The sequence below is a fragment of the Cibotium barometz genome, chromosome 16 (genome assembly GCF_041138505.1).
Source record: "Cibotium barometz isolate CiBa-2024 chromosome 16, ASM4113850v1, whole genome shotgun sequence".
NCBI classification, from domain to species: domain Eukaryota; kingdom Viridiplantae; phylum Streptophyta; class Polypodiopsida; order Cyatheales; family Cibotiaceae; genus Cibotium; species Cibotium barometz.
In genome coordinates this window covers 48,943,973-48,965,131 of record NC_141061.1, presented here as the reverse complement: position 1 = coordinate 48,965,131, position 21,159 = coordinate 48,943,973, and the positions used below count along the sequence as shown (strand labels likewise).

Genomic DNA, 21,159 nt, shown 5'->3' with positions numbered 1-21,159 from the left:
AACAGGCTCCTGAGAGGCAAGGTGGTCAAAGGAAAAAGCAATCATCATGTCCTCATGGGATAATCTTGGCACTCTGGCTAGATATGATCTAGCCCATTGAAAAAAGGAAATTCAAGGATAAGTCTCTTGTAGTTTAATTTACACTTTGATACCAATTGTAGGGCCCCCTACCCCATTGTTCTAATCTAAATGAATAACTAAAGGGGCTTACTCTAAGGGTAGAGCGACGTACTCGAGTTCCCTCATACAATTGTCCCTATGATGGGCTACCCCAACGATCCCCAAGGCTTAGCTGGAAAAAATCTATTTTGTTGACAAATGTAGGGGATTCCTCTGTTTCTTTGAATCCTAACTTAAACATGACTTTATCCCAGCGGGCTACCCATATTTTTCCTTTCCTAATGTTTGGCGATCCATCAGTTCAGCCTAGCCCCGTTCAATCTCAAGGGGCAAGTAGTAGGAGCCAGGAAGGATGTTACAAGTCTTTAGCAAATTTTTCTATAATGTGGTAAAGTTTAATTGACCTTACACATAGACTAGGGAAAGCTACACCTTCCCCTCTCCAAAAAATTTTGCATTCTTCCATGAACAGCTTACACATCTTACAATGAAGATGATGCCTACATACAGATTGTCTATGTGATGTATAATGTCTATGCACTTCTAGAAAATCAAAAGTAATGTGAAGCAATAAGAGTACCACTTTTCAAGTCCACAAGTAGATACATGCCTATCCACATACTCTGACAACCACTTTGGGTGCCTGGCACTACATCCGTATGCCTCTATTGCCAGCCACGTATCTCTACATACATGTATATGAGCTATCTATACTTACATCTAAATGCTAGCAACATCGTCCAAACACACCCTACACGTGTGTGCCTTTGGTCATCTATACTAGGTCAAAAAATACCCAAATAAATTGTAAACTATTCCAACTAGGGACCATGATTTACTACAAGGGCAATAGATGAGAAGCTCTTCCTTGTTTACCATGTATGTACATGCATATGGTATGATATAGGCCAAGGTATGCTTCCAACACACCTTACATTGATAGACTACAAAAATCAATCTCTGTACTTCGAGATTGCTTTAACATACACAACACAACATCCAGTTTGTGTTCAATACCAGTATGAAGTTTAACGTATAACATTTCTTTGTTTCCTCCTCATTATAATGTGGCAATGCACTACCTACTCGTAGGTGGCAATATACTACCCAACTGTAATCGATGACAAACAAAGAATAATGGTTCTCATACGCACTTCATAAACATGTTGCAAAACACAAATCTGTACAAGTTTGCTTTTCTTGGTGAAATAAAGAGGAACGACCTCCATTTTACTTTGTCTATCAAAACATTAAATCTTCCCTCGATACTTCGTATTCCTCTATGAGTAACTCTATACCCATGAATATACTCTTCTCAAGTTGGATTATTTATATAGCCTTTTTTTTCAAGATGCTTAAGCCACTTCATATACGAAGTGCTCATCTATATTAACTTAAAACCTTCAGCACTAGTTTGGGGCATTCCAGCACCCAATCCTTGTTGATCCAATGACATCTAGTCAATAACTATGTCAATCTCTGAACTCTACGGTTCAATATCTAGCTATGAGTCTTTCCTAGGCCATGATAGTAGCCGTAGACTCAACTTTCAACAAAGTCCTTCAAGAACTTGCTCCAAATATTTTGTGAATCCACCTCGTGGCCAAGTGCCATGCTTGAGCATAGCGTGAAAACACTTCCACACCTACCCAACCAAAATACACACTTCCAAGCTTACCCAAAATACACACTAAACACTGAACACTCTTGGCAACTTGGCCACGTAAATTGACGAGGTCAAAGATTTATCTAGAATATCAAGCACCTAAGGTATGTGACTTTCCATAAAATTTGAGCTCATTGGAAGTCAACACCCAATATCGATTAAAATATACTATCACTTTTTCCCTCGATAATTTTATCACCCCCATTTGACACAAGGTCAAGTGGGCATGAAGGGTCCACCCCTAAGCACTCCGACTCAATACATAACCTAAGAGAATCATTTGATCACTTTAGAATAGTGCTCACTCTTCTTCTTATAGAAACCTCGACTAATCTCTCTAGATCATTACACCTTTCTAATGAGGGAGGTGATTATTGCTAGAAATTATGCACACATACAACAACATCATGCCTAATTGCTGAGCACTCCATGCTAGCATTAAAGATTAAGATCTGTGTCATGTAATCACTCTGAATTAACACCACATCTACTACGGGTTGCTTCTGATCTTTTTGGATTAGCTCTAAACCTTGAGTTTAATTATGAACCACCGTGTTCAACTTACTCAAACATCCATGTCAAGAGACCCATCTCATCATTCTGTGAATCAGCATCTCGTCTTGACATTGTAGATAATGACTACAACTAGCAATGGCTAGCCAATCTTGTCAACATAATGTAGATTGTGTAGACATAACCTATAAGGTGACTACACACTACAAAACTCAGAAGCCAAGAAAGTCAATTTTTGTGTTTACCTTAGTGTCCCATACCACCAAGGTCACAAGAGTTTTCGTAGAACATTTGACATCCCATTCCATCAAATGATTATGAAACTAATGTGACACAAAAATTGAAGCTTTTTGCTTTGATTTGGATGATTTCACATCCTTAAAACCCAAGAGTGATGCAAAACATCATAATAGTAAATATAAGGAACGATTGGCTTAAAACCATGTGTTCACCATTGGGGAGATTGAAAATCTAACGCCATAACTATACAATACTCACTCTAGACTATACATGTAGATCCCATTAACCCCAACCTTGTGGATTGCAATATTTTACGGAGTTACATGAAAAAAACAAGGAAATTCCCAACTGATATCCCCAAGATGACATAGCATGTCATATAAACTCCAAATTTTTTGAACATATGAAATCTCACCTTGTTCCACCTAAACTAGAACAACTACGTTCTCAACTTAAGCATAGTGAACCCCAAATAGTAAATGTCCTTATACTTGGGTTTTACATACTTGAAGTCTTCTGAATCTAAGCCAAGGATTACTATGAACCCTTGAATTTAAGATCACCATGAATCTTTAAATCAACTTGACCCAGACATCTTTGCAACAAAAGATTTGTTCCACAATGGGTCTATGTTTAAATTTTGAACATATTTCACGTTTCTTGTGAAACATAAAAAATTTGGCGTGTGAGAAGCCACACAAGAGGGCATGAGTCTCTACGGACCACACGCACGATCGCTGGCATCTCTTCGAACCAAGTTTACAACACTCCGGTTGTGAGAAGCCACACAAGAGGGCATGAGTCTCTACGGACCACACGCACGATCGCTGGCATCTCTTCGAACCAAGTTTACAACACTCCGGTTGATAAACAATGTCAACAAAGCAACTAAACACTGTAGTTGCCATACTCCCAAGATGCTTATTTGTTGTCGTTGAGATAAGATATGTAACAAGCATAAGACCACTACATGCACCAAGTTTATGGCAGCTATAGCCATGAATCCAATCCGAGCATGTGCACTTGTGTTTAGTAGCACTACGACTACCCATAAAGTAATGTGCACTTGTGTTTAGAAGCACTACGACTACCCATAAAGTAATGTGCACTTGTGTTTAGAAGCACTACGACTACCCATAAAGTAATGTGCAAACATGTATCTACAGGCATGTACATCCTATACTCGGCAATTGCAAAGTGCATCACATTCTGCATATTCATAGGAGAATTATATGGATGTACCCATGTATACTCACAACCATGTTGGGCATATCTCAAGTTTTGTCAAGAGAAACTCCAAAGCATGTACAAATGGAGAAATGGCATTCTTGCCAAGAGAACCCATGCAAAAGAGCACTTGTTTCTACGGACCATGCATGAGCGCTTGCATCTCTACGGATTAAGAAAACAACACTACGACTGTAAAATATCACAACATTTTGGTTGTTTAAATTTCCAAAGATGCTTTCATGTCATTATCTAACAAGAATAGTAGATTTGTTTTGGTCTATGGTGAACCTTGCAAACACATGCAAAGCAACCTTAGTTAGGTCCAAGCAGACACATTACCTCAGCCATAATTTAGACCCATACAAGCACATTTACTTGGCCATAATATTTGCAAAAAAGAAAAACTAATTAACAAATTTATCAATTAGAGTAAAGAGGCCAGAAGCACAGGGGGGTTGCTATCTTCAATCCCAACTCGCAGAAACTAATGTCCACATGCATTAACCTTCAAAAAGATACAAATCTTTAAGAAATATACCAACTTGGCATCTCTAGGTTCTTTTGGAGTAAATTTGCAGAAGAGCAGTGAAAATTTCAAAGCCACAAAATCCACCCAAAGGTGTCCACTATGTCGTGGATATTGTAGATGAGGTGAGTTGATGCCAAAATGTTTCTAGTCTATGCCGAAAACTTGTACCCCCTCACTCACATACCTCAACACCTTTAATCGGTTGTCCTTTGGTTCAAAAACCTTGATCAAATTGTAAGGAGGTCGCTGATCTGCCCTTAACACTCCATTCTCAATGTAGAAAGTGAATATGGGTCTCCACCGATTAGGTTTTGAAAATCCCCCAAAAAATTCTTCGATTTACGGGTCCAACAGGATGACCCAAGACTATAATTACATGAACCACAATTGCATTGTAGAGATTGATAAAAAATGGGAGCTTTTCTTTGCTTGATGTTTTGAGTAAGTCAATCTGTTCAACAGACGTGTTAAATTCAAGTATCTTCTGAATTCTTCACTCATTGAGATGCCTTGGTAATCTACATGTTTCCCATCCTCAGTTACATATTGCTAAAAAATAGTGAAAGTCATCCTCCTGAGGCTGGTCCCCATTTCTTGAACCTTTATCAGCCTCTTGAGGAACAAGTGGTAGAGGGGCCTTGGTAGGATACTCAATCTCAAACACTTGCTTTAGCCTTTCATCCAGCTCTCTAGAAGTCTCCATGGCCTTTAGCTCATCAATGCCACCTACAAAGGCTTCATTGAAGAAGACCTGGGGGAGAGAAAATGTACCTGTGCACTCTTCAAGCTCAAGATTTCTGTGAGGGTAAACATCCATGTTAATCTCAACAAAAGGGAGGCCCTTCTTACGCTGAAGGTGCCTCACTGCTCGACAATTCTCACAGCTGGACATGGAGAAAAACATGATTCTACCTTTGATCTTCTAGCAAACATCCATCTCCACGGTTTCATGTTCGTGGCTTGGGTTTTCTATAGAGCTCCGAAATGCCTCAATGCCCTATCACTTGTGTCATGAGATCCTACTGTATCTTTTACTCCTTCTTGTCCACCTTATCCTCTTCCACACACAGTCATGCAAACACACAGAGAAAATGAGAGATTAAAAAGAAACAATAAAAAAAATATAAAATAATACTTCTCTTCTGGAGCTTGATCACGTGCGAGAAGAAGCGAGAGAGGACTACATCAGCTCTAATACCAATGTTACATCCTCCATAGCCACCACCATATCTCAAGAGGGCAAGGATCTCTATTTACCACCTAGACCATGGAGGGGAATGTGGATAACTCCACACTCTTGGGAACCTATAGGGACCTACCCACCCAAGTGCTCTTACTTGGGCGCCCTCACCTGTAGACCCCGGATGCACTTGCCATCCGCACTTCAACATTTAGGCTCCACATCCGGTGAAGCTCCCACTTGCCGTTATAGGCTACGTGATAAGTCTAGGTGTGCTAATTGGCACTTTTAAAGTTTATTCATTATTAAGAACAAGCCTAGGTGTGCTAATCGACACTTTTAAAGTTTATTCCTTCTTAAGAACAAGCCTACTATAGGACTACAGACAACTACAAGCATTTTTAAAAGTACTTTCATGAATAATAAAACCTCTTATACTTATGAAAGAGTTCCAAACACTTGAGAACTCCCATCCCTCAATGGGGAAAGACCTTGGGTTATCATTTTTTAGCCAAGCACCTATATAAGTTTTAAAAACACTTATTAAGCATCATTACTCTTATGTACATAAAAACAAGCATTACTTTACTTGAAAAAGGGAATCAATCCTTTATTTGAATGACTTTTAATCATCTTATGAGATAGCATCGAGTTTACTTGATGAGCATAGGTGCTATTATATGCTATGGGCAACATGATCTAGATTTGCATCTAAACATTACTTGGGATTAATCAAATAATACTCAAATCAACAACCTCATTCAAGGGAATCAACCTACCATCAATCCCACTTAAGTCTACCACTTATTAGGCTTACAAAAATTTCCTTTTGAGGAGAAAGTAAGCTTACAAGGATGAAAGGAGCCAACCCCTAATCTTCCATTCACACAAGACTACCGAGAATGTCAAGAATTGATCCAATCTAAAGGAATAAGCACTAACTTTTTAACATGTATACTTCCATAGATAAAACCTAATATATAATCTTCTCTTGAAAAACAAAGAGTAACTTCTTAAGTATAGTCAATGTACAATATTCACTCTATCAACACATTAGTAGTTAATAGAAAAAGATGTTAACACACCAATATAGCCCTTGAACAAGCCCATCTTCATGAGGGAACTATCAACTTTGTTGAAGCTTCTATCTCACAAAAGGGAGGCCTCTAGCCACTTAAAATGGGCAAGAACATGTCAAGATAATTTACATGCTTCTCATGGAAAAAGAGAGAGAGTCTTAGTCATGCTATCTTCTCAAACATGGTCAATAGGAAAACATGTCGATCCATCAATGATAGTAATAGTCAATAGGAAAACATGCCAACCCATCAACGAAACTCTCTAGCCACTTAAAATGGGCAAGAACATGTCAAGATAATTTACATGCTTCTCATGGAAAAAGAGAGAGAGTCTTAGTCATGCTATCTTCTCAAACATGGTCAATAGGAAAACATGTCGATCCATCAATGATAGTAATAGTCAATAGGAAAACATGCCAACCCATCAACGAAACTCTTGGGCAACCCATATTCCATAAGATGAAACCCACTTTGTTGAAGCTTCTATCTCACAAAAGAGTGGTATTTAATCACTCTAAATAGGTAAATACACAAGATCTATCTCCAATCAATACATCCAAGAAATTATTGCTCAAGGGAAAGAGTGGCCCAAGAATGATACAATCTTAATCATTGACCTAAAGAAGAAACTATTGCTCAGGGAAAGAGTGGGCACAAGAATGAGATAAGATTTTTTTAAGCTTCTGTCTCACACATGAAAGAACCATGACCATGCTAGCCCGGGTTTAGGAAATAGTTAATTTATAAGCAAGTACTTAAGGCCTTTTGTAGTCACCAACTCATTGAATACTTCACATGGGCTCCCTTACACACTTCACATGGGGGTATTCACTCTTCAAAAAAGTTTTTTTGAGAATGTGGCCTTTTTAAGAATCCTCTTACTGAAGATTCAAAAGTAACAAGGTTCTCAAATGGTCCCCTTTGAATTACGAAGGTTCGAATACTTAAATTTTTAAACTTAAGGCCTCTAACTCTTCTAAATATTCTAGATTTGTTGTGCTCCCTTCTAACTTTTCTTGGTTCCCTAGGGTCTATGTTATGGATCACCCTAACCCCCCTTGAAACACATCAACAACCAAGAGATTACCTGGTGAACCACATCTGTCATGTTGGGAATATTCTCTCTGACTGCAATGGAGGTCTTAAATGGCTTGTACTCTTTGCTAAGCCCATTCAAACAGACACTCACCAAATCGTCATCTTCCATCGATACATTGATGGACCTAAGGGATTCAACAATGCCCTTGATCTTTAAAGTAAACTCATTGTAGACATGCTTTTCTTTTCCACAACATGTAGCTCTTGCTTTAGCTATAAGTTCCTTACCTTTGTGTTGGTCTGGAACATTTGCACCAGATTCTGCCACGTAATTGTTGGAGTGTTGGCATCCTGTATGTGTCCTATCATCGTGTGTGTGATAGTGATTGAAAGCTAGTATATGACTTTCCTTGCACCCTGATTTCAATATTTGAATGTCTTTATATCTGGTAGAGTGGCATTCTCTTCAGACAACTCTGGAGGCTCCTCATTGTCTCCTTCAACATAGTCCCAAAATCCTTTACCCATCAAGAAATTGGTCATTCTGAACTTCCAAGCATGGAAGTTGTTCTTGTCTAGCTTCTTACTGACAATCTGATTGAGCCCGTTAGACATGTTTTCCTCCAACAATCAGAAACCTGTAAACATGCAATTTATGTATGCAACGTGTAATACAACAATATCTTCTATGACTCTACTACTCTCCAGTGGTACTTCAGCATAACATGTAGGTCACCAGATCTGACCATAGTACATGTACATATACCCAATGTCAACAATACATGTGCGAACATTGTATGCACTTCCAAAATGCAATGCTGTATTGTAATAACCAGATTTCGACTAGAGACAATTCTCAACCAGAACTTTCTGAAACTGTTAAAAATACCTTGTAGTGATAGAATGGAGATTGAAACGTGCCCAAAACGTGATTTTGGGTGGCTACAAAACCTCAGTACAAAGTATTGCATACCACACAAGCACCTCTAAGCCTGCAAAGACAGCTCCACAATTGAAGATGTGTAGCTCCCGAAGCTACCGAGCATGTTGTACCTAAACCAAGAAGAAAAATAGATGATGATGCTCTTACCCATGTACCGCTTCCTTCTTTGCTTATTCTTGTCTCTTGCTTTCCTCCTTAGCTCTCACATGAATGGGAGCTCTGATACCATAAAGAGAATGCCGAGGAGAGAGAGAGCTTGAGTTCCTTGCAAGCAAACACACACACACACACAAGAGAGTGCAAGACAAAAGAGAGAGATAGATGGCTGAATTTTCTTCTATCTTCTTCTCTTCTCTATATATATAACTAAAAGATAAGAGTCCATACATAAAGGGAAAGCACTCTCCTACAATAACATACAAAAATAGTCAGTCCATAGTGTGAACCCAACTATATGAGTTGGCGCTATAACTATGCCATAACTCTAGTACTCCAAAGTGGTTGTCACACAGCCTATCATCTAGCGGCATATTAACCACCATAACTGCACCAACCATGCCAGTGGCATAAGTGTAGAAGCTATCACACCCAGGCGGGTCATCAATGTCCGTGTACACTAGTTGAGTTCGATATCTCAACACGTAGAGAACCATATATTTTTGCACACAAACACTTGGTTATGGTTTTTATAAAATTTTGAAGGAGGGGTAAATAGGTCAACATTTGACCAAGTAATAGGATGTGAAAACATCTGAGTTTGAAAGGCTCTTTATCAAGCATCTCTACAAACTATATGGTGTGCCCGCCAGATATAGTGCTGGGTAGAGATAGAAAGTTTGATAGTCATCTTTGATGAAAAATCTTCAAAGGTTAAATATCTCTCTAAGTAAGAGTGAGGTCAACCATCTGTAGATTGATGGTGGTCAAATGGAAAACCCAACGAGGTTTTGCTTGTGCATAGATGAATAATCTAGTGGAGAACCTTTGGAATCTATTTTTTATTGTTCATGACTAGATTTTCTCCATTTACATTATTTTATGGACTCTAGTCTAGATCTCTTATGGGCTCTAGTCTAGATCTCTTATGGGCATAGAGCTATGCAAGGAGAAGACTCAACAAGTTGGTAGCATAGCGTAGTCTATAAATATTTAGTAGCGTAGTCTATAAATGGTTGGTAGCGTAGTCTACAAACTTGAGTTCTCGGAGAGATCTCAAGTACATTTTACCTATGTGCTAGCGGCATGCAAAAACTAGGGCACGTAGTTTGCTTTCAAATTCCAGTTGAGAGATTGGACCACGAGGTTTACTGTGTATTGATAGACACTTGTTAACTGAAAGGAAAAACTAGAAAAGGTCTCAAGTGAGAACAACTAAATACGCTTACCAAACCAATAACTTTCCCCAATTTATTTTCACAGATAAAAACTCTTTAGAAGGGGGGGTAATGTCATGTAGCCATGCGTGAGTCACCCGTATAGTAGTAGTAGAGCTCGACTAGACATGGATTCCACACATCAGAGCATGTGTGGCGAGTGTGTTCAGGGTTCAAGGGTGAGGTACCTGGGTCAGAGGACTATGGGCAACCGAGCTAGTGTGGCTAGGCAAGTGTGGGTAGGCAGGTCATTATATAAGCCCAATAGTGTGGATACTTATCCACATTCCTCTATGGTTTGGTGGTGACCATGAGCTTTGAGCCCTCCTTGGCTATGGAAACGTATGCAGGCCGCGACATAGCACTAGGGTTTTGTGAGTGTGAGAAAGAGTGGTGAAGAAGAAGCTATTTGGGGCAAGGAAGAAGATATAAAGCACCATTGGAGTGGAAATCAGAAGCAAATCATAGAGCTTGTCTAAGAGGTGAGTTAAACAAACCCTTCCCTTCTACATTATAGGCTTTTAGAAGCCAAATATCTGCCAAGCAAAGTTGAAGCTCTCCTATTGAAGCTTGCAAGTGGAAATGTATGCAAATGAAATGTGTTAATTTGCAAACATATGAAGAAAAAGTATAGTTGAGCATGGAAAGGATGTAATGGTGTATGGTTACACAAATACAAATTGGGCAGAAAGTGCTTATGTGATAAGAGATCCACTAGTGGGTATGCATTTAGCATGGGAAGTGCAGTAGTGAGTTAGAGCAACAAGCAACAACCCACAGTTTCTTTATTTGGCATCGAGTTAGAGTATAGAAGAGTAGCTATGGCTGCATATGATGTGGTATGGCTAAAAAAGTTTCTTTGATGATTTGGGACATGATCATGATGGAGGAGTTATCATACATTATGATAATAACATGATAAGTGTTCAGTTGGCTAGTAATTGGTTTATTATGTGAGGACCAAACACATAGAGATCCATTATCATTACATCATCATTACATCAGGAAGAAAGTATTGGATGGACAGGTTGGCTTGACGCATGTGAAGACAGAAGAACATGTTGCAGATATCTTTACCAAATCACTTGTTTAGTAAAGAAAAGTATGATTACCTCAAAGACAAACTTAGAGTATAGAAGATGCTTATGGTGAGCTTAAGGGGGAGTCTTGAGAATGTAAGCTCATTGACAAGCTACTGGTGGATAGCATTTAGTCTAGCACAGTGTGTGGACCATAATGGCCATGCCCAATTGGCCAACTGTGTGTGGACATTAGTACTAGGTTATGTTATGTGTGAATTTATCACTTGTAGAATGTGCTTATTTTGGTGAAGGAGAATGGAGCTAATTATGGAGCTTCTCTACATTGTGTGAGATGGATTAAGTTTATGTGTATCTCCTCTAGTATCATCTATTCTCTATACATACGAGTCACTTGTTGTTGTCAATAGTTTATGTGTATCTCCTCTGGTCTCATCTATTCTCTATACATATGAGTCACTTGTCAACAATTTAGACGCTTGAGTATTTTGTCACACCACCTAGCTACGCATAATGGTTACATCATACTTCTCACATGAATATTGTAGCATCGATCCAAGGTAAGGACATAAACTCATTCACTCTAGGAGAGCTCCGCTCTCTTGTTATGCATATCGAGCACCTCACTACTAAAAGCAAAGTGTCTAAATAGAGCTTACAAGGATACCCTACTCCTTTTAAAATATCATGTTTAGGGTTTAGTCATTTACATAAAGACTCCCCCTATAGGCTATAATAATCTACAAATGGGAGACCACCTAGACCGTCAATCTATGAACATGTTAGGTGTTTGCATAACTAAAAATTTGAGATTCCTCTTCTTACTATCATTAATGCAGTAATGAGCCCAAGATAAAGATGCCCATTTAAAAGGGAACAAAGGTTCTCATGATTTTCATACGTCTACTTCAAGTAGTGATAACTGTTGAGCAAGTAAGCAAAAGAGGAGTAATAATTATTGGTGAGGAGCTTGGACAACATCTGGATCGGCTTGTGTTTGGTCTACTTCGTCCTTGCGTTTGGCAGTCCTCAGTCATCATTCATATTCATTGTAAAAGTTCTCCAAAGAAATATAAGCAAATACTCTTGCTTGTAGGGGAGGGCCCTTGAGTGGGTATTTTTAGTTCATGCATTGTTAAAGTTGGTAGCCTAGAGCATGTAAAATAAACCAAAATCAATCACGTGTAAATACCTTAAAACTAGGATTAGGAACCTTAATCAAAGAAAAAATGAAAGAAATTCAAAAACTAGGCCAAACCATCTCTCGTGTTAGGAGACGTGGCCCATAGTCTCATGAAAAAAAGGCGTAAGTTTAACAAACATGAGTCTAGCATATGTGAGTCGTCTGGCAAAGGCATAAGTCTAACAGACATGAGTCTAGAAGATGTGAGTCTAGCATATGTGAGTCGTCTGGCAAAGGCATAAGTCTAACAGACATGAGTCTAGAAGATGTGAGTCATCTGGCAAAGGCATAAGTCTAACAGACATGAGTCTAGAAAATGTGAGCCTAGCAAAACATGAGTCTAGTAGTAGACATGAACCTAGATATGTGGGCCATGAGCTTAGAGACATGATTCATGACTCTATAGACATGAGCCATGAATCTATAAATATAAGCCTACAAATGTGAGCCTATAGATGTGAGTCTAGAAGAAGGTGAACCTATGGGAAGTGGGGTTGCCACAAACATAGCACCTAGAGGCTTAGACTTGAGCAAAATATGGCCACAATCCACATCTCAAGGATGATTACCAAATTTAATCAAATTGGTGATCCCATTTAAAGAAGTTTGTGAAGCCCATGGGTACAATTGATGATTTTAGAGAAGTTTGATCAAGTTTGTGAAGCCCATGGGTACAGTTGATGATTTCACCAAAATTTATTCATTTACACTTTGCCTTGAATGTAAAGCAAGCTAATGGTTTAGGTGCTAAACCCACTTGAAAAGGCCAGTTATGAGGTCTTGAGACACACCTTCATTGTGTGATTCTCATCAATGGGGCCAAATGGAGCTCCATAGCTCAAATTTATAACCTCAAGTAAACAATGTGAGACTACATTGCTAGAACCAATTATCCCCATATGAGAAACACAAAGACAAGATGATTTATTACTCATTGATCACCCATATGAGCAGTAATATGATCCCTATAGGTATTTAGAACTGGCTCTAGCCATAGACTATACCTACTTTTTGAAGCTATGGTGTAACAAAGAGCGAGATATCTTAAAAACATAGCATGATTTTTTGATGTAAAAGCCCACATTATATTTTTTAGTGTCCTCACAAGGACTCACACCAAATCCTGTGAAGTGCCCCAAGAACTTTGAATCCAAGTGCTCCAAGAGAGCACTCTCAATCTCACACCAAATCCCCTGAGTGCTTTAAGAAAGCACTCTGAATCTCACAACAAATCCCTAAGTACTCCCCTAAGCACTTTGAATCTCACAACAAATCCCCTAAGTACTCCAAGCACTTTGAATCTCACACAGAATCCCTTGAGTGCTTTAAGAAAGCACTCTGAATCTCATAACAAATCCCTTGAGTACTCCAAGCACTTTGAATCCCATGTTAAATCCCAATCTCATCCTTATAGAGGCCAAGTATGGATCTAATCATGCTTATAAGGATTATCTCAATACATTCACTTGAGTGGTAGAGACATGAGACATGAGAAACCACTTTGATGAGCCTTACCTTGATGATTTCAAAAGGAGGATTATGCTTATAAGGATTATCTCAATACATTCACTTGAGCGGTAGAGACATGAGAAACCACTTTGATGAGCCTTACCTTGATGATTTCAAAAGGAGGATTTATTTATATAGTCCCCCTTAGCACCATCACAAGGATCTCAGCAAAGATGATGGTAATAGTCCCCCTTAGCAAGGGAACATCCAAGGATACCCCAATAAACAAGAATCTCAAGCTTTAACCTCAAAGCAAGAAGTTAAAGAGCTTGAGGTGCAAGACCCAAAGGCTACAGTAGCCCCTGAAAATGCTAGTGGATTGGAACCAAAGGGACAAAAGAAGAAGGCCTCAAAGAACAAACAAAAACTCAATGCATGATCAATTCTTAAGGAAAATGATGTCATGAGCATTGAACATGGTTCAAACAAGATCTATAAACATGCCTTCCTTGTGGAAAAACAACAAGAGCTCTTGTTAACCACTCCATTTAACATCATTTTTCAAGCGTGATCACACTACTTGTAACTTATCCTTTTGTAACTGTGCAAAGCGCTTACTGATAAAAGAGATATGGGATGACCGAGCTTATGGCTTGTGTAATGTTGTAAGGTCATAGAAATGAGCTAGATGTACATAGAGATAGAAAGCCAATTTTGGGCCCCCAACAATTGTAAATGGGCGGCCGGCCATTGTAAAAAGTGAGCTCATGTATATAAGTCATTTTATGGAATATGAAAAGGGACAATCCCATTTATCTCAATTGAGTCTTGCTCTCTCTTTCTCACTCTCTTGAGCTTATGGTTGCATGCTAGTGTTGTGAATGCTTGCTTTCTTGATTGTTGTGTATGCATGGAAGGGATGGTGTTAATCTAGCTTCTCTTCTCATCTTCCTTCTCTTGTCTTTCTATCAAGATCCCTCTTGCATGCACATTGGCATTGAGTGGAGGTAGAGCTTTCCATAGCCCCCCTCTTCTTTGCTCTTCACCTAGCTTGTGAATCTCCACTTGGGTGACATAAGTGGTGGTGGAGTGAGCCCCTAGTGGCCTCACATAGGGGAGTTAACCCTCATTAGGGTTGGCTAAATGCTATTCTCCGGATCGACCCGTGCATGGTTTCTTTCTCTTCTTCTCTCCCTCTCTTGTGCAAGGTAGTTGACAGCATTAGTGAGAGTGAAGATCATCCTAGCACAAGACAAGTTACTCCTAACCTAGAGATAGTAGAACTAGAGGCTCAATGTATGGACAGACCACCTGTCCTCAAGCAGCAAAACCCTACCTCTCCTACCCATTCACAAAGAAGTCTTTCTTCGAGGCTCTGGAATTTTTTCCTAGAAAACACACAGTTAGACGAGCCACATTCCAAGGAGAGAGGTATGAAAAACCAACAGGAAAGAGAGCCCATGCCGCCTCTAAATCCTAGAGTGAAAATAGGGCAAAGTGAGAGTAATCAAACCCAAACTCATCCACTAGTCTAGAGGGCCATGCCCGCCTCAAGGGTGGCTGATTCATATCGAGTCTAAAGACCAATACTAAACCCATGACTAGAACCAGCTCTCCAAGTGCCCGAGATGTCCTTTCAGAGAGAAAGGGCCTACCTAGCCCTGTCCTATCAACCTGGGGTACCAATATAGCAACAATACCCACCTCGAGGAGCATATCTAGGGTACCATATGGGGCTACATGAGGCACAACCCAATCTTCCCATGAGACAAGAACCCCTAATGGTCTACTATCCACCTAGCCCAACTCCTCCACCTATTGTTCCCCAACCAACACCCACTCCAACCATGGCATGGCTAACCCCTGAAATGTTAAGGATAGCCATGGAAATAGGGAGGGGGGTAGCTACCAACATCATGCCCCCAGTGCCAACTCAACCTGTACAAGAACCCAAACAAGGGCGAAATAAACCCACTAACATCTCTATGCTAATCGCTAAGTTCGATGGGTCTAGAGACCCCATACCGCACTTAGAGATGTTTAATCAAATCTATGAAGCCTTCAGCCATGTGGATGACCAAGTTAAGGTGAGTGCCTTTAGCCTCACCCTAGATGGCAAAGCCGGCCAATGGTTTAGGTCTTTGAAGGCAGAAGATAAGACCACCTTCGAAGCCTTAAAAGAGGCCTTCAAGGTTGCATATTCTCATCAAGGAACCAGATGGAGTCCTGTAGAACAATTACATAATGTCAAACAAAAGGATGGTGAAACAATCAGGGATTACATCAATAGGGTAAGATATCTCCACTCCTGTTGTAGTGCATGAGACAAGTTCTCTGATGAAAGGCTAATTGGGAGATTTTTGGAAGGCCTAGATGACGTGCCCCTACACAATTCTTTGTATACCTTGGCCCATACCTCCTTTGAGCAATGTTGCAAGAGTGCTATGGATTTAGAGGATAACATAAAGGGAACACGTTCTTCAGAACTCCACAAGGGTACATCGGAGCCTCATTCAAAACCACCAGCACCAGATCTGATGGAAAAAGCAAGGAGTCCACCTCGGCACATCAAATCGAGCATTTGGGGCCGCTACATTAATGCAACACAAATGACCCAACATTGGAGAACCGAGGCCGAGATCAAGTTGGTCATCTCTACCCTAAGAGGGAGCTGGTAGTATGGTGCCCAATTTGTTGAGCTAACCATACTAGCATAGAGTGTCCACATTTGCAACCTCATCCCACCCTCTATTGCACATACTTCCAAAGATGGGGAAATCTTGAAATCTAAAATTGCTATTAGCAAAGGGCTGCACAAGCCCGAGCCCTACCTGAAGCCCTCCTACCAACAACCAAGGCAACTGCTAGCCTTGCTAGCACCTCCACTGCTCAACGTACCTCAACCAGGCCAGGAAATGGCCCAAAGAGGAATCCTTAGGGTACCAGAGATGCCCTTAGCACCCCCAGTACTGCCACCTCAACCCCCATTTCCACGAATCACACATGTTCATCAGCTAACCCTGATGGAAATTTTCAAAGAAGGGGACGAGGGGGAAGTTGCTGAAGGTCCCACTTATGAGCCTCTGGAGCCAAACAATCCACCCTCCCAAATTTTAAGCCACTACATGATGGAGGGTGACCAAATGTTCCCTATATACTTAGCCACCCCAATTCCATGGGGATGGGACATGAATATTATGGCTAAACAACCACCCATGGTGCAGGACCTCACTGAGTAGTAGCTGAGTATCCCATCAATTCCATGGGGATGGGACATGAATATTATGGCTAAACGACCACCCATGGTGCAGGACCTCACCGAGTAGTAGCTGAGTATCCCATCAAAAAGGTATGGCAAGTACCTCTGTAGGTGCTTCCGCCATTAACCCCTTTATGTGTTAGGTGTGGGATAGACCACATGTATAAATATTGTCCGTTGAGAGCAAGGATAGCAGGAAAAGCTCATGAAGCTAATCCCAGCACTAGTATTAACTTGCTGAGTGTAAGAGACGGCTTCATCCATATGGTCCCTCTCAACGCAGTGACCAAATTGCAGAATAGATAGACGGCCATAGCTCACACTGTAAAATAGAGGCATCGATCTCACAAAACTAGTGACACAGAAAGGTTTTCTCTTCAAAGAATGTCCCAAAACAAGCACACACAACTAGACGATCAAGAAAGAAAACCACAAAAATCAGCAAAGGGGATAGCTGGGTACTTATTAAAAGTGGTTCAGAAGATGGCACAACCGCCCATGCATCAACCTCTTTGTCAAAAGAGAAACATCTACTACCTTTAGCCACCTATGCCAGGGAGCCAATTGACACTAACCAGCTCCGTAAAAGCTAGCCGAATACCCTAATCCCATTGAGGAAAAGGAAAGACTCTTGGTAGCCCAAGAATTGGTTAGGGATTGCTAGGCTCAAATAGAAGATGAGCCTCCAATACCTTACCTAGAGTCATTCCCCTCGGTCTCCAATATGCAACCTACCGAAGAGGCTTAGGTATATATAATAGAGAGCTCCCAGAATAGTCACCCCCTAATAGGCCAACACAAGCTACCCACTACAAAATTTTAGGAAATGTGTTATTTGGGATCTAAATTAATCATGTAAGTAGTCAAAATTTATGTTTTTGAGTGTTTTGAGAGCATCCAGATGTATCAAAACACCTAATTACATCAATTCAATTGGAGGAATTTAACTCTCTTTTGCTTAATTTTGTCCTAAAAGAACGAGACCAAAATTAAGAGATTAATTAATCTCTAATTATACATTAATTTACACATTAATTGATGCACATAGCTAGCAATTTCTTACTCTATCCAATGATGTGCTCAATTGTGTGATTTAATTAGGGATTATGGATTTATTAGAGCCCTTGATTATTGTAAAAGAGGAAAAGATTAGTGAAAGATTCATTTTTGATTAATTATTAATTACTTGTTTACATAACTCATTAAGGCTAAATGAGCATTGAATGAGTAGATACTCATAAGTTGTCAAATTGTCCATTTTGGGGGCCTTTTATGAAGGTTGTAAAAGGGTATCATAAAAAGGTTGACTTTTTTTATTCCCACTTGCCTTTTTGGGATAATGCTCATATCTCCTTAATTTAAAATTCAAAAATATCCCCCCTAAATAGGGAAATTTGAATTTCCCACTAGCTTCCAAAAAAAAATTTAATTGGTTCACACACGTGAACCATTTTCTACACTCACGCCTTAAAGGTCTCACGTTGTAGGGGTCTGCGTCCCAAAAAAAAAAATCGGTTCACGTCCTCAGCGGTCCACGATGTGAACCCTTAAGTGTTTCATGGCATGAAATAGTCCCCACGTAAAAAATAAATAAATAAATTTAATTTTTCCATTAACTCTGGTTCACGACGTGAAACCCTAAGCATTTCATGGCATGAAACACTAAGCATCTCACGATGTGAAACAGTGCACAAAAAAAAATCAAATTTGATAAAATCGATGAAGTCTGCTTCACGCCGTGAATTGCACCATGCTAGTTCACGACGTTAAAGGGGGTCCGGTCCGTTGGTGGAAAAAAAACACCCTTGTTTGGAGGCTCGTATATCCTAAACCATGAATCCGATGAAGGCACCCTAGTGCTCATCGGAAAGCCGACATCGAGATCTTCAAATTTGGTCTTGACCGTCCGAAGTCAAAATTGATCGTTTTGGCCTCTGACCAGCAGCCTCAAAATTCGACCCAAAAATCGAGGCAAAATGGTCCTTACAGCACTAACAGCCACCCAAAACAGCGCGAAAACAAATGCAGACCATATTCGGATTATGGGCAAATACGATGGAACAACTGATCCTGTTCAATTCATTCAAATGTTTGAACAGAGATGTGAAGCCTTTGGAAATCCAAACTGTCCCACCAAGATACATGCGTTGAACCTATGCTTAGAGGGAAAAGCTAGTCGATGGTTCATCATATTGATGCCGGCAAATCAAGACCGACTTCAGAACCTTCAAAACCCTTTATCCACCACGGCTTTTCAAGACAAGGTGACTGGTGGAGTGCAGCAAAAGAACTCTATTCAATTGAGCATCAACCAAGCGAAACCATTAGAGACTTTATCCTTCGGATAAAACTCTTGGACTCATGATATGAGTCATGGGAAAAATTAAACGATTCTCAATTGAAGAGATGTTTCATGATGGGCTTAAAGAAAAACAGCTTACACAACTTGATCATTGTATCCAATCCAGAAACATTTGATCAATGTTATAAAGAAGCAATACGTTTAGTTGACAACACATGAATCCAAAGCCTGTAAACCTCATCGCCAAACAATGTCAAGGAGGGCCCAAACCTTCCGCATCAACCAAAAAGAAAAATCCACCAAGATAACAAAAATCAAGGTATCTTAATGGTATCAAAATATGGGTGGAGAAGCAGCGACATTCAAAGCCTCTTCCTCAACGTAGCACTCAGAGGCCAAGGAAAAAGAGAAGTACTCCACAACACCGTCCACAAAAGCCTATGCGAGTTCCTCAGTGAACTCTAACATCTCAGTAAGTGTGGGTACCCAAAAGTTTAGTACAGGCATAAGGGTACTACCAAGGAAATAGCAACTCTTGGATTTCCAAGCGCATCACAAAGTCCCCTAAGCTTGCATAAAGACGGAAGCCTGAGCACCAAAAACATCATCCCCAATTTATAATGTTCATCAAAGATGGGTGCATGTGCGTATTCTTGAACAACAAAGGATACTCTTATGGTAATCCCATCATAAGGTTGCCAAAATCCAACAAAGTGAAGACAGCCTCGCTATCAACTTTAACCCCAACAGCTCCACCTAAAGTTCGACAAGAATGGAAACCCAAGCAACACTAAGCAAGTCACTCAACCACTATCGTGCATTTACTACCTACACAAGAGCTTGTGTGTTCAAGCAACCCCAATGGTAACTAGCCAACAATCTTACCTACCACCTCGACAACATTTAAGCCAAAAATCAAGAATCAATTCCCATTTCTACCAATGGAGACTTGTGAGCGCATCAAAGACAAACTCACAATGCTCTTTTTCACCCCTCTTGATGTGAAGCGCAAGTGCAAAAGCTACGCGACAGACATAAGAATCTATTCTCTCAAAAAGGAGAGTAGTAATAAGAACTTGTTGCTCGCAAGGTGGTAGTAAAAAAAAAAAAAAAACAAACACAAGGGAGTCACACATATGGCCTACCTAGAAGTGGTAGAATATCACAAGCAACTCCCAAGGATCTTCACTAGCCAGTATTTGGTTAAGCTTATAGCTTACTATTCTTTTGGCTATGTTAATGTAGCAGCTACTCCATGAGTACATATCCATACTCATGCGCTGGAGGACATTTGCACCAAAGCCTTACCATCGACAACATTAAAATTGGGCACTTGTATCTCTACAATAAGTGCAAACCTGAGGAACCTAAGGAGAGACCTTACCATACCTATTTAATCAGGTCAAGTATCTCTACAGTAAGTGCAAACCTAAGGAACCTAAGAAGAGACCTTACCATACCTATTTAATCTCTCTTTTCTTAGAAGGTTTACAAAAAGTGAAAGATTACATGATATGCTTTATGCTTGAAGGCATTGGACTTTCAATGAATATGCATTAGATGCCATTTATTAAGAGTAAAAATTTCATGGGATCTCCTAAATGCATGGCTTTGACGCATCTTTCAAAATGAGTTCTAGAAGTGATAGATCCAGGAGGGAGGGGGAGAGCAAAAAGATAAAGAAAAGAAATAAGACCTTGACCTCATTTGAGCTGATTAATGAAGAAATTGAAAGATGAGTTTAAGATCACTCCTAAAGAGATGAGCGAGAATCCCCATCAATATCCAGCTGAGTGTCTATGTTGAGAATGCAAGCTCATTGGCCAACTGGTGGATAGCATTAGATGTGTGGATAGTATTCTAGTGGTGTGTGGACAATAATGGCCATGCCCAACTAGCCAAGTGTGTGTGGACATTAGTACTGGGTTATGTTATGTGTGAACTTATCACTTGTAGAATGTGTTGATTTTGGTGAAGGAGAATGAAGCTAGCTATGGAGCTTCTCTACATTGTGT

General features: G+C 40.0%; 1 pseudogene; it reads right to left on the bottom strand.

The window, feature by feature from the left end:
* Nucleotides 1–4,442: 4,442 nt before the first annotated feature.
* LOC147630694 (uncharacterized) lies at nt 4,443–5,689 on the bottom strand (annotated as a pseudogene).
* Between the last annotated feature and the right edge of the window lie 15,470 nt (nt 5,690–21,159).